The following is an 11766-nucleotide window of genomic DNA, read 5'->3' on the forward strand; positions in this document are numbered from 1 at the left end:
GGGCTGGGAATTTGCAAACCCTCACCGCCCAGAGATTCCCATCACAGTACAGCAGAGTCCCCTTATGCCTCCCCTCCAACCCACACTTCTGTCGCTGGTGCTGGTAGCTGTGGACTTCTGTTTGACTGACAGTTGTTTAAAACATTTGCAGTTCCCCATGACACCAGGGCACGTTCACGGTATCTATTATGCTGTGTAATACAGCCATGACCTCATGCCCATAAAGTCGGACAAGCAGATGTGACTGGCAGCGCAGCTCATCAACTGATCCCGGGAGCTTCCGCCAAGCACTTGACGTGACGACACTGAGCAAACACGGCGAGGTATTCTTTTCTGACACATCATCATGACGCACCGAAGTGGAGAAATAGATCAGCAGAAACTAATTTCCTCTCTCTGATGCATTTCACCATCCCTAGGGAATGGGGATGGACGTCATGTTCACTGTAGCAGGCACAATATGAGGGGCCTGTATGTTTAAGAAAGCGACGAGTGATTAATGCAGGAAACACTCAGTGACTAAAGACCCATTATCAAAGCAGGGGAAATACCCAACACACCCCACCTCGCCTTGCATGTCTTACAGGTGATGCATCCTAAGTGTTACGGACTGGTAGGGTAGGGACTGTTCTGGTCTAGAGGTTATGTATACCCCAGTGGACGTGCTTTGCAGCTGGACATTCTGTTCAGTACGGCAGGCCCTTTTTTCTCCTTGTGTAAGTCTCTCTAATCCATATTGATAGCAGGCTTATGTAAGGACGTGCGTTGTGTCTTTGGGAAACAGCCCCCTCAGAGGTGGTATGAAATTCCTGCTGGGTTCCGCCGACACTGAACCTCCCTGGGAAAACATTCCCCTTCCTCTCCCGGGAAGCCTACGCTTGTTCACAGCATCCCTGAGCAGGATGAAGGTGGGCTGTCTCGTTACCATGGCGCAAAGAGAGAAGGGGGAAGCTTGTCTGCATGTTGGAGCGAAGGGAAATAAATGGTGGATTCCCATCAGGTGTACAGTAAGGCCATGAAACTCACAGAACATCAAGCCCCATTTACAGTGTTTTAACAATAATAAAAAAAATAGACAAAGATTATGAACCCATTAATCATTTACAATGCAGTGCCACCCTGCAGGCATGTATGTGAATAATTGTGAGTATGTATGTAACGTGTCTTTCACTGCAGATCAATGAGTGAACTGCACACCATACACGGCCCTTGTGAAGCTAGCATAGCCATAGACTCAACTGATATGAGGACAGGTACAATGAGTATGTAGTATTGTGTCCATGACTCCTCTAGATTCGTGATCTAAGGCAGACAACTGACAACATGTCATTGGTAATATATCATACTTAGATGAAACAGCCCCTGTGTCTGCTGTTCAATAAATTCCTCAAAATTGACCACAGTCCTCAATGCAAATTTGACTGACTATGTGGACCTTTGGAAAATGACACAGCCCCATGAATTAGGAGCATGAGTGGATAGTGGATAGTGAGGGATAGTTTTTACCCACATGCCATCAGGATGCTGAACTGTTCTTGAAATATCTTTTTGCACTACAATTTTTTTTCTCGCTTTTTTCTACCCTTTTTCTCCATTGTCCAGTATTTAATTTATTTATTCTCTAAGTTGAACGGACATTGAGCACAAAGATTTGCATTACTGATAAATGCTGTTTATGAGTATATGATAATAAACTTGAACTTGAACTAGAACTTGAACTTGAGTGGATAGTAAAAGAGACTTGCTTTTTGTGAATCGTATAGCTGTTGTGCTATTATGCTGCATTAATGCAGGACGTGTCAGCTGGTCAAGATGAATTGCCTTTAATTTGTTATGTTTAAGTCATGACTCTCTGCGTATGACAAGGTATCCACAGGGAATCAAGCAGTTTCTTAGGGAATGATCCGCAGCTGAAATATGTCTGGTTGGTCACCACAACTTTTTCTAGTCTGCATTGAACATGCAATTCTGATTTGATTTGAAACATTTACATATTTATCAGAAAGTTAAATATGTTTAGTTAATTCTGAGTAGTGATAATCCAGAGTAATATGCAATGGTACTTTATTTACCTATAGCCTTTGGTTTAATCAGTGATAGGGGAAGGATCAGCCGAAACATAGGCGATGTGAAACCAGCATCTGAGAGAAGAAGAGAACAGGGAAAAAATATATAATGGCTCTGTAACTAACCTTAGCTGTAGATTATTGGAATTGAGTAAATAGAGACAGTTGTCGGACAGAAAACCACAATGCAACCTGCTTCTCTTTCTCTTCTCATACCTCAAAACGTGTCAAATTGTTGCATAGTGCAACTTTAAGAAAATTGTATAAGATGTTAGCAATTCCAGGAATTTCTAAATAATATCCTTGACATAGTCTATTTAAAATATCAGTCGCTAAACAGATGAAGCTCGTGGGACTAGACGGCTCTCAAGGTGGAAATTGACTTGGTCAATTAAAGACATATGCTATCACACGCAAATGAATAAAGACGTATAAATGAGTAAAGAGAAAAATATTCTTAAAGCCACTGGCTAAACTGTGAGCCGTTAGTGTGTAACTCCCCAGTTGACTGTCTGAAAACCGATTAGCAAAAGGCTTGCAGATCGCCAGCTCTGACCCCAGTGGGCCGGCAGTGGTCCACTGGCCTTTTTCTATCTGGGGGGTAGGTTATTATCCTGTGTAAAACTGTATATCAATGTGTCACAGGTATCAGGTGAGGTAAGTAATAGTACAGCTGTTTCTATGTACAAATGTCCTTCTATGATACAGTTATAGTACAGCTGTACTAATTTAACAGATTATGATTGCACCATCCTGATCAGATAATCATTGACCTTATAAATCATGTGTGCAAGAATGTATTGTCATTTTCCCCAAATAGACCCTGTTATAACCCAGAGGCCACAGTTTATTTCCACAAGGCAAATATAAATGTCAAGGACAGTTGGACATACAAAGGACTGGGATCTTTGTGGTTTGTGCTTAGGCCAGTGCAAACAGTCAAGTTAAACATTCCCAAAGTTGTAACGTATTCTGGGTCAAACCCTTTCGTCTTAGTTGCTTGCTTCAATGTGGGCAGTCTCTGACACAGAATCTTCCCTTGGGTCAAGAAAAACATTTGTTTACCAAGATCCCCATATTTGTTCTTCCAAAATGTATTCACAGTTCACACCGTTAAGACAAGGGCTCTCTAAATTCTAATAGTTATCCATGCAATATGACGATAGAAAAGCGATACACAAATGTAGATCACTGGCCACACAAGGTTTCAGAGATTACAAAGATTAATAATATGTGAATATCATAATAGCTATAAAGTTTTGTTGACAAGTTAATAACCGTACCCCAAAATGTTCACTGAGACCATATTTCTTATACCAAATATTTCCATACAATCTCCGATTTTAATATTTTTTATGATTTCAACTGACTTATGGGACACTGTTGGTATTACATGGCACTGTAAATTGTGTACATTCATCTGCAGTTTTTAATTGAGCCTAGCGAATGTTACGAGGAGCCATTTTAGTGAAATGTGTTTTCATGCAATGAGAAAAAACTGGAGGATTTTTTTTTTATTTATCTGAAAATAGCCATGGGCCCACATCCAACACTGATTTACGACGAAGTCATATCTTTTTAAAAGCCCTTGATCAAGTGCACATTTGATTATAAAGCCCAGGGAAAGAAGCCCAAACCATGAGAAGAGAGAATTTCCCACAGCGTAGACCACTTTATTGTAAATAACTTAATGAACGCCCAGAAAACATCGGATCAAAAAGAGGAGGGCAGAAAATTTGAAGTTGTTGATGTGAGAAAATGTGGAAACTGTTCAATATTGACTATCTCTACAGATGCTCCGGCGCTGTTAGTAAGGAGGATGTTATTTCTTTTTGACTCATTGAGGGAAAACAAACCCACAGTAAACACTGCATGTTGGTGAATCAAGCTCATTGAAAGTCATGATATCACAGTGGTTATAAAGTAATGGAGCATTGCCTGACAACCCCCCCCCCCCACACACACACACACACTCACACACACACACAAAAGAGATGACTTTAGTATGGTGCCCATGTCCTTACGATGAATTAATGTGTTTAATGTGTCTAGCAATTCATGTATCTTTGTGTCTCAAGAAAAGTTGGATTTGTTACAGGTTTTGAAATCATGTAATAATATTTCTATTCGGTTTATCTATCTCGACTGGATATAAATATTATCACATGATTACAGGTTTCCTGTAAATCAGATGAATGTACATTCAGATGAAGGCTAAAGGCTGCAGTATAGCACCAAAGGTGTGCCCTATTGCAATGTGGATGTGGCTGTGTGCTTGGTGTTTACTACTTCAGTATGCTGATGTTTCTGATGTTGCGGACATGTCTCGGTGCACAATGACCATTTACCATGACCCCTTTAATCCTCTGGGGAAAATAGCAAGATGGGCTAGCTGGTGTTTTTAACATGTGTTTACATTCTGTTGCAGGTAATCTAGTTCAGCTGTGGTTCTCCAAAGCGTGAAATGAAAAACTCTCAGTTTATCACAAAGTAGCTTGATTCCCAGGGAGCACACATACAATTACAGAGAACCATTACTAGTCATGACTCATGAGTAAGCTCAACTAAGTCTTTATATAAAGACTTTATATCTTTATATCTGCTAAGTGCTCTTGACCCTGGGCCTGTGCTGGGCCTGTGCACACACGCAGTCTATGTGCACAGGTTCATGTGGACACAACATTTTTGTGGGGTGCTGCTAACAGTCCACACGGACCATGCTGGTGACGAAATTAGCAGCATGTGCACCGTGTACGGACCTGAACGTTATGCAGACTCCGCTACTTTACCCTGGCCTTAAAGCTACCACACAGATTGTAAAGACTCCTTTTGACAGATGCTTTAGACCCTTTCGCATGATCCCACCCGTACTTAGCCTGTCTTCCTGATCTCCCGTAGTCCACACAGACGTATTAAACCTTTCTATAAGCGGCTCATCTGCCAAAAATAATTCATTAAAATAATCGTATGCTGTCCAGCAAAATCAAGACATGGTGTCTGGCCAGACCCAATGCAAAGCGTCTCTAACAGTGTGTGCCTTCTGGTCAAATTAGCCAACAAGTTACTGTGTTTGGAGATGGGCCACGTTTTCTCCACTTTGTTTCTGGTTTGCCATCTCTCTCGTTCTCCCGCCCTCTCTCTCCCCTTCTCTCTCTCACACACACACCCACCAACACACACACACCAACACACACTAATGAAACCTACAGCATTGTTGACGGCTTGGTAAGAATCTACTCTTTCCAGCTTCAGTCTTCAAGCAGCAAGGTCTATAAAATGTAATTACCCTGAACGGAGTCTTGTAACAAAGTGGTATGCTGTGACCTGTTTGAAACTTTTATAATTTTTGTTACTTAATAAATTCGGTGGTATACTCCGTCTGCTAAGCTCCAACCATGCCCTCTCAGTGAGACTGCAGTTTCCGACAGCACTCATTAACTCCAATGGAAAATTCTTCTTCGAGGTTTAATTGAAGCACTAATGCAAAAGAGGGAAACATTAAGAAAAGGGGGGAAAAAGGTTTGAACAGTTTTAGGATTTCTTGGAAGCAACATAAAATTATTTTATCTATTTATAATGCGAGTAGTGGTAACGACGCAGCAAAGTTCATGAGAGCAGCATGACAGACTGATGATATTTTATTGATTTTATTACACCAAGCTGTATGTTCCTGTTAGGAGGCATGTTTCTTTTAATGAGAGCCCGTTGGTTTAGCTCTAGGGAATTCACAGGGTAATACTCTGTGGGAGATGCATGGGTCTGCAGTGATATGTAGCCCTATGAAGCACAACCTATTTGTGTGGGATCTGTTGTAGGAGCCTTTTGTAACTACCCACTCTGACTTATTGTGTTGAGTTACAGCTGTGATTTTTTTTTTTTTACCACACAGCACCTTTTCAGTACAAGCTAACACCCTGTGGTGTCTGGCTTTGATCATCTGTATCATCACTAATGACTGGCATGACTGAGTATCCTGCCCATTGTATTTCTTTTTCCTGCTGCGTCACATTGGAGGCAGTGAAGGCAAACAAAGCAGACCATCAGATGAGTCATGAGATGAGCCCTTTTGTAAGAACCTAAGAGGTGTTGTAATATTAAACACAAAGCCAGTTCAAAAGGCATTTATGGACAACATCCAGCAGGGAAATGGTGAAGAACAGAGAGTTTATTTTGAATGGTTCGCTAATGTACAGTATAGTATCTATACCTATATCTATACCTATACCTATATCTATATCTATATCTACAGTAATCTGTAATATGTTTTATGAAAGCTAATACATCAGTTCTCAAGTTTCTACGTTAACGTTTGGTACCTGTTAATCACAGGAGGCTAGTGTAAGAACTGAAAATGTCAGTTTCCAAATATTGTTCATTGTTAGTATTTTCTGCGTTTCCCATACTGCTTTATTTGGAGTCAGGGGTGAAGCAGGTTTTGGATGGTTCTGGAGAAGCAAAGCATTTCAGTTCTGAACTTGTCTGTGGTAAGGCTGTGATAAGACTTCCTAAAGCTAGTGACATAAGACTCATGGTTTACATTCTAAATAAGCACAAGTACAGAGAATACCATATGTACTGGTGTGAGTATATTATTTATGTATATTACCAACATGTAACATCTAGGGGGGATAGAGAAAACAAGAAGGTTTTGCGGAACACACAAGGTATCTTGAATGAATAAATCAAGATGAATGTCCACCAGCTCTGAAAGCTCTCACAATACCTTGCCCATTCTCTGTGTGTTAGGAACTCCCTTGGCTTTCCTATACACTTGTAGCCCTGTGCTATATTTTCCTTTTTTTTTCTTCACGTAAAAAATATTTACAAATGTTTAAAAATGTTGTCAATATACTATGCCAAAATGTAATTTAAAACTGAAACGTTTCTGTAACTTTATTGATTGTTATGATAATGTGACCTTTGAACCACAAACTGTGGTAACGGGAGCTGGAGGGTTAATGAGAGGAGAAGAACAGAGAAGATGGACTAGAGCAGACGGCTAGTCTGAGCTCGCTGTTCATAACTTTACAATTACACTGTTATTATCTATGTCTAGGCTATAGGACGAGATTTAAATTGATTTAAATTGTCGGACAGATAACTAAGACATCAGTGACTGTGTTCTTGTACAGTTTATTGAGTTTAAAAAACATGAGTAGCCTGCCTGGTGACGCCTAGCCTGGGCGCCATTTTAGCTCATAGTGCTCGAGCCAGACGCAGTCACCATCGTCCTTGGTGCACACAGGACTTTGACGACTTTGCTGAGTTGCCGAGACAGAGGAGGATTTCTTTGCCGTTCTTTTGGACAAAACGGATGGACAGAAAGGAGTGACGCCAACACGAACAGGTCGACACGAGGAACGTGGCTCCACGCATGCTTCCACACACAGGACTCTCCACTCTCTTCCCTTCCAATTTTCCAACATCTCAAGGTAAACGGTTAACCTTTTTGTTTGCTTTCGAGGTCACACCGCACCCAAGCAACAGGCCTGGAACGTTGGGGTTGATGTTAGGTTATGCCGGCATAGCATAGGACATTTATATTTGACTGTGTTCTATTTGCATTTATATGTGTTCTATGCATTTTGCCATTTCGGTAATATTTTTGATTTGGTTTATTATTTATATAGGCTAATTTTAAAGGTGTAGTAGCCATTTTCTATTTTTTAAATAAGGATTGCTTAAGCTAGTTTAAAAAGAGTTAATTCACTTAACACTACAAAACCTAAAACAAAACCATATAGGTTAACACACATATAGTGGAGTCAATAAAAGATAGTTAATTTAAAGTGTTGTGCCCATCTTAAACATCTTAAGGCTTATGAGTCCAGACAATCATGAGTGAGCTGCCTCCAGTGGCTTGAGAGGTCCAAGATGATGACTAAAGAGGAAGGAAAGAAAGACCACTCTAAATATACCTCTGACATGTCTGACCAAATACACATGTTGATACTCGCACGCTGAACACAACACACTTGGTTGTGATGATTAACCTTTTTTATAGTTATACACAGGAAGAGATGTTAAATCCCTCATGCTATTGATTGGGGACTTGCCAGAGTCTGCCCTGGACCTCCCTGCCTAATTATCTATCTAGACAGCAATCTTATTTTAATTTGGCATGCCACAGCATATCCAGGGTAAGGGGTGGGAGGGTTGACAGGGTAACCACTTCGGGAGTTTGAACCCGGGTTAGCGTTAGGGTAGGAATTGGATACAAACCCAGGTAAGGGTAAGAGAAGGAGTTGGGGGTAGGAAAGCCCCCTTGGATTACAAACTCGGGTTAGGGTAAGGGAATAAAATGGGATACGAGCACAGGTCACTTCAGGCACCCAAACATCTTGCAAAAACAGGCATCTTCACATAATACAGGTTAATTAACATGTCCCCAAGTAGTCTGTGTAGAAATTACAGTATATACTGTGTGAGAACATGAGATTCATGGTAAAGAAGCTGCTGTGACCATCAAACGTTGGTCAGCATAACCTCCAAAATGGTAATCTTATCATGGTCACATTTTTTTAAACTATTGATCCAAAATCCACTTGCACTGTCACTAACACTAGCTGAAATTACTGCTTTTTTGCCTCCAGAATGCGTGCACATACCTTTTATGACGTAGGTCATAAAAGGGTCTATACAGAACAACAATAGGATGTTAGACCTGTTTGCATTACAAGCCTAGTTCATTTACATTAAAAGCCTAGGAGGCAGGGGCGTAACTATAGGGGGTGCAGCAGGTGCGGCTGCACCTGGACCCGTGGGATGTCGGGGCCCGTCGCCGGGCCCAAAGACCTAGACAAGTCGCTCGACGCCCATCCCCTCCTCCTCCAAGTACGTCGCACGACGGGCCCATCGTCAGTACAGTGTACATTTTTTCTCGGATATGCTTATGTTCAAATACGCGCTACTTTTAGACAGATGGTAGTGTCAAATGCTATATATACACTTGAAAAGACAAACTTATCTCAGTCATGGTTGTTATTATTTTTTGGGGAAAAGTAGCAATTTATAACAAAATCATATGCTTATCCTATACACTATAGAAACTATCAAAAAACGATTCAATGAAATGAATACGTTCTTATTTTCTTTGGTATTTTTGTGTATTGTTGTTGTCCAATGTCAAGTGTATTTGATCATGTGACAATACAATACGCCATAGTTAAACCAATTTGAAGATCTGATAACCTACTTCATTGAGCACAGCACAACTTTACTTGTAACAATGCCTTTTAAGCACAAGAGTGGAAGTAGAAAAGGGCAAGAGAAAAAAGAACAGGAGGAGAAGGCGGGAAAGCTATTCAAATAGTCGCCAGCCCACGAGGTCAGCAGTGCAGCAGTTACTAGGCTACAAGTTGGGTAAATAGTGGTCGCTATTATTATTACTTTCTAACCATTTTTACGGTAGGAAATGTTCCTGCTGAGAGTCAAACAAGACTTGGTACATTGTGTACACAGTAGCCTACACACCCAGTGTGAACACGTTCATATTATCTGAGGTCCAGCGCCACTGAGGTCTAGCTAAAACATTATGGAATGTTTTCCTTCTACTGAGGAAAGACGCTGTCTAAATCGAATGCTTGTACCATGTCGTTGCTCAGTACCTGTTAAAAAGGCCATAGTAATTATTTGTTAAATTGCCCAGACAGACCATGTTTCGGTAAATGACCACATTTGGTAATTGCGTTGGTCATGTGACTCCACTTCTCACTGTGCAATGTTTTGATATCGCTTCACGGCATATTTAGATGGAGTAGCAGTTAACTTCGGGCATATTTTCACATCATTGAACGTTGCACTTTGCAAGTTGTGTGCGTCCATGTATACGTGAGTTTGACTTTGTAGCCTACCTTGTCATTATGTGTTTGTTATAGTTTAGCTTTCTCATAATTGTTACGAGCACTGTCACTTAATTGATCTAGCATGAAATTAGCAATAATTAAAAAAAAAAAATGAAAATGAACTGAACTATGAACTAGTTCAGAATTTAAATGGTGAACTATGAACGTGAACGATTCATGTTTACTTGCATGAACTGAACTTTGAACTAGTTCATGAGAGGTGTGAACGTGCACAACACTGTACACACCCATCGCTTCTGAAATATGTAAGGTTGATTAATTAAACACTATTTATATTGATAACAGACACCTTTGATTAGGGGTTTTTTTTAGACGCGGTTGCGGAAGTAGGAAACGCTACGATTTTTTTTTTGTATTTTTTTTTTTTAGCGTTCACTAGGGGGGCCCGTAATAATATCTTGCACCTGGGCCCGTCGTTACAACGTTACGCCACTGCTAGGAGGTGTCTTAAACAGTATCGCTTCAGTTGGAGATGCTTGTTGTTTAGATCTGCACCGTTGAATCAGGAGTATGTTCCACAAGCCCCATTACTGCTCATTACGGGAATGTAGACTGAGTGCTGCATCACATAAGACAAACATTCTTTTTCCTACATCCGTGAGCTCCTCAGCTATGACCACTAACTCGCTTTTTCAGCAGCTTCAGACAACTCCTTTAAAGTTCCTTTGAGTGACCGTCCTCGAAAACCAAAATCCAACAGATGCGTTGTGGCTGATTTCACTAACGCCTATCTCCACTGGTCTTGTGTGTGCTTTCCCACCTCGTTCCCTCGCTTCCGCTACCAGCTCCACGGACTTAAGCTTCTTCCTTTCAAAGGCGTGCTCAATCGCATCTTCAAAGGGAATCGTTAACTCAATTAAGTAAACAGTGCACTCACATTCAGAAGACAACACCATGACTGGTTTCATAGCATACACTTTGGAACTTGAAGTTACCTTACTGACATCAGACAGCAATCTCCAATCCCACATTTGCCAGTACTGTTTGCCAGAATATGTTTCAATGAGCCAAAACCCATACACAACTTGCAGTTTCCATCTCCACCCACCCACTGACTGAGGTTCTGTTCTGGAGTTGAGAGGACATCATAAGTGGCTCCAAAAATGTGGTTAGTGTCCATAGCCCACAATTCCCCCCAGCTAATCTTCCTCTCCTCACCCTTATGCCAGTGTATCCATTGCCCTTGCTTTGCCTGAAAAGCAGCTGCTGCTCATCTAGTTTCCTCTTCTTGCTCGTGATCAAAGCTGGTTACCATCTGCCTTCTCTCCGGCAATAAAGCCTTAACCAATGCTTTCCAACTGTCACCTAACCCAAACCCTTTTCTTCCGCTCTGTACCTGCCCAATGATATCCCAATGCTGTAGTGCATGTGGATGTTGAACTGCTTCTCGTGGATTCCACTCCTTCTCTGTTTTCACAGGTCACACTCTGGCCTTCATTAATATGGATAATGGCAGACCCAGCAAATCCGGTACATCTGAAACATTCAGAGGCAGAGGGAGAGAGAGGCCTAGTTCAACACAGTAGTCAGAAAGAGTATCTGCTTGGGATGACTGTAGGCTGCCAACAGTGACGCTGATTATCTCACTAACTACCTCCTGTATTGTTTATTGCTATTTCTGTTCTTTATTTTATATAACAAGAAAGAAAACAATGAAAATATTGAACATTGTAATTATCTATGCATATGATTGTTCACATGGCAAACATGGACCCTAATTAACCAGTTATATGCAGTGTTATATTTAAAAAGGGGATGCAATGTTTGCCCAATACAAACTCAAATGAAGTTGCAATATTCAAAAATGTAGTTTAGTACTGTGAAGATAAATCGCA

The sequence above is a fragment of the Clupea harengus genome, chromosome 7 (assembly GCF_900700415.2).
Source record: "Clupea harengus chromosome 7, Ch_v2.0.2, whole genome shotgun sequence".
Classification (NCBI taxonomy): Eukaryota; Metazoa; Chordata; class Actinopteri; order Clupeiformes; family Clupeidae; genus Clupea; species Clupea harengus.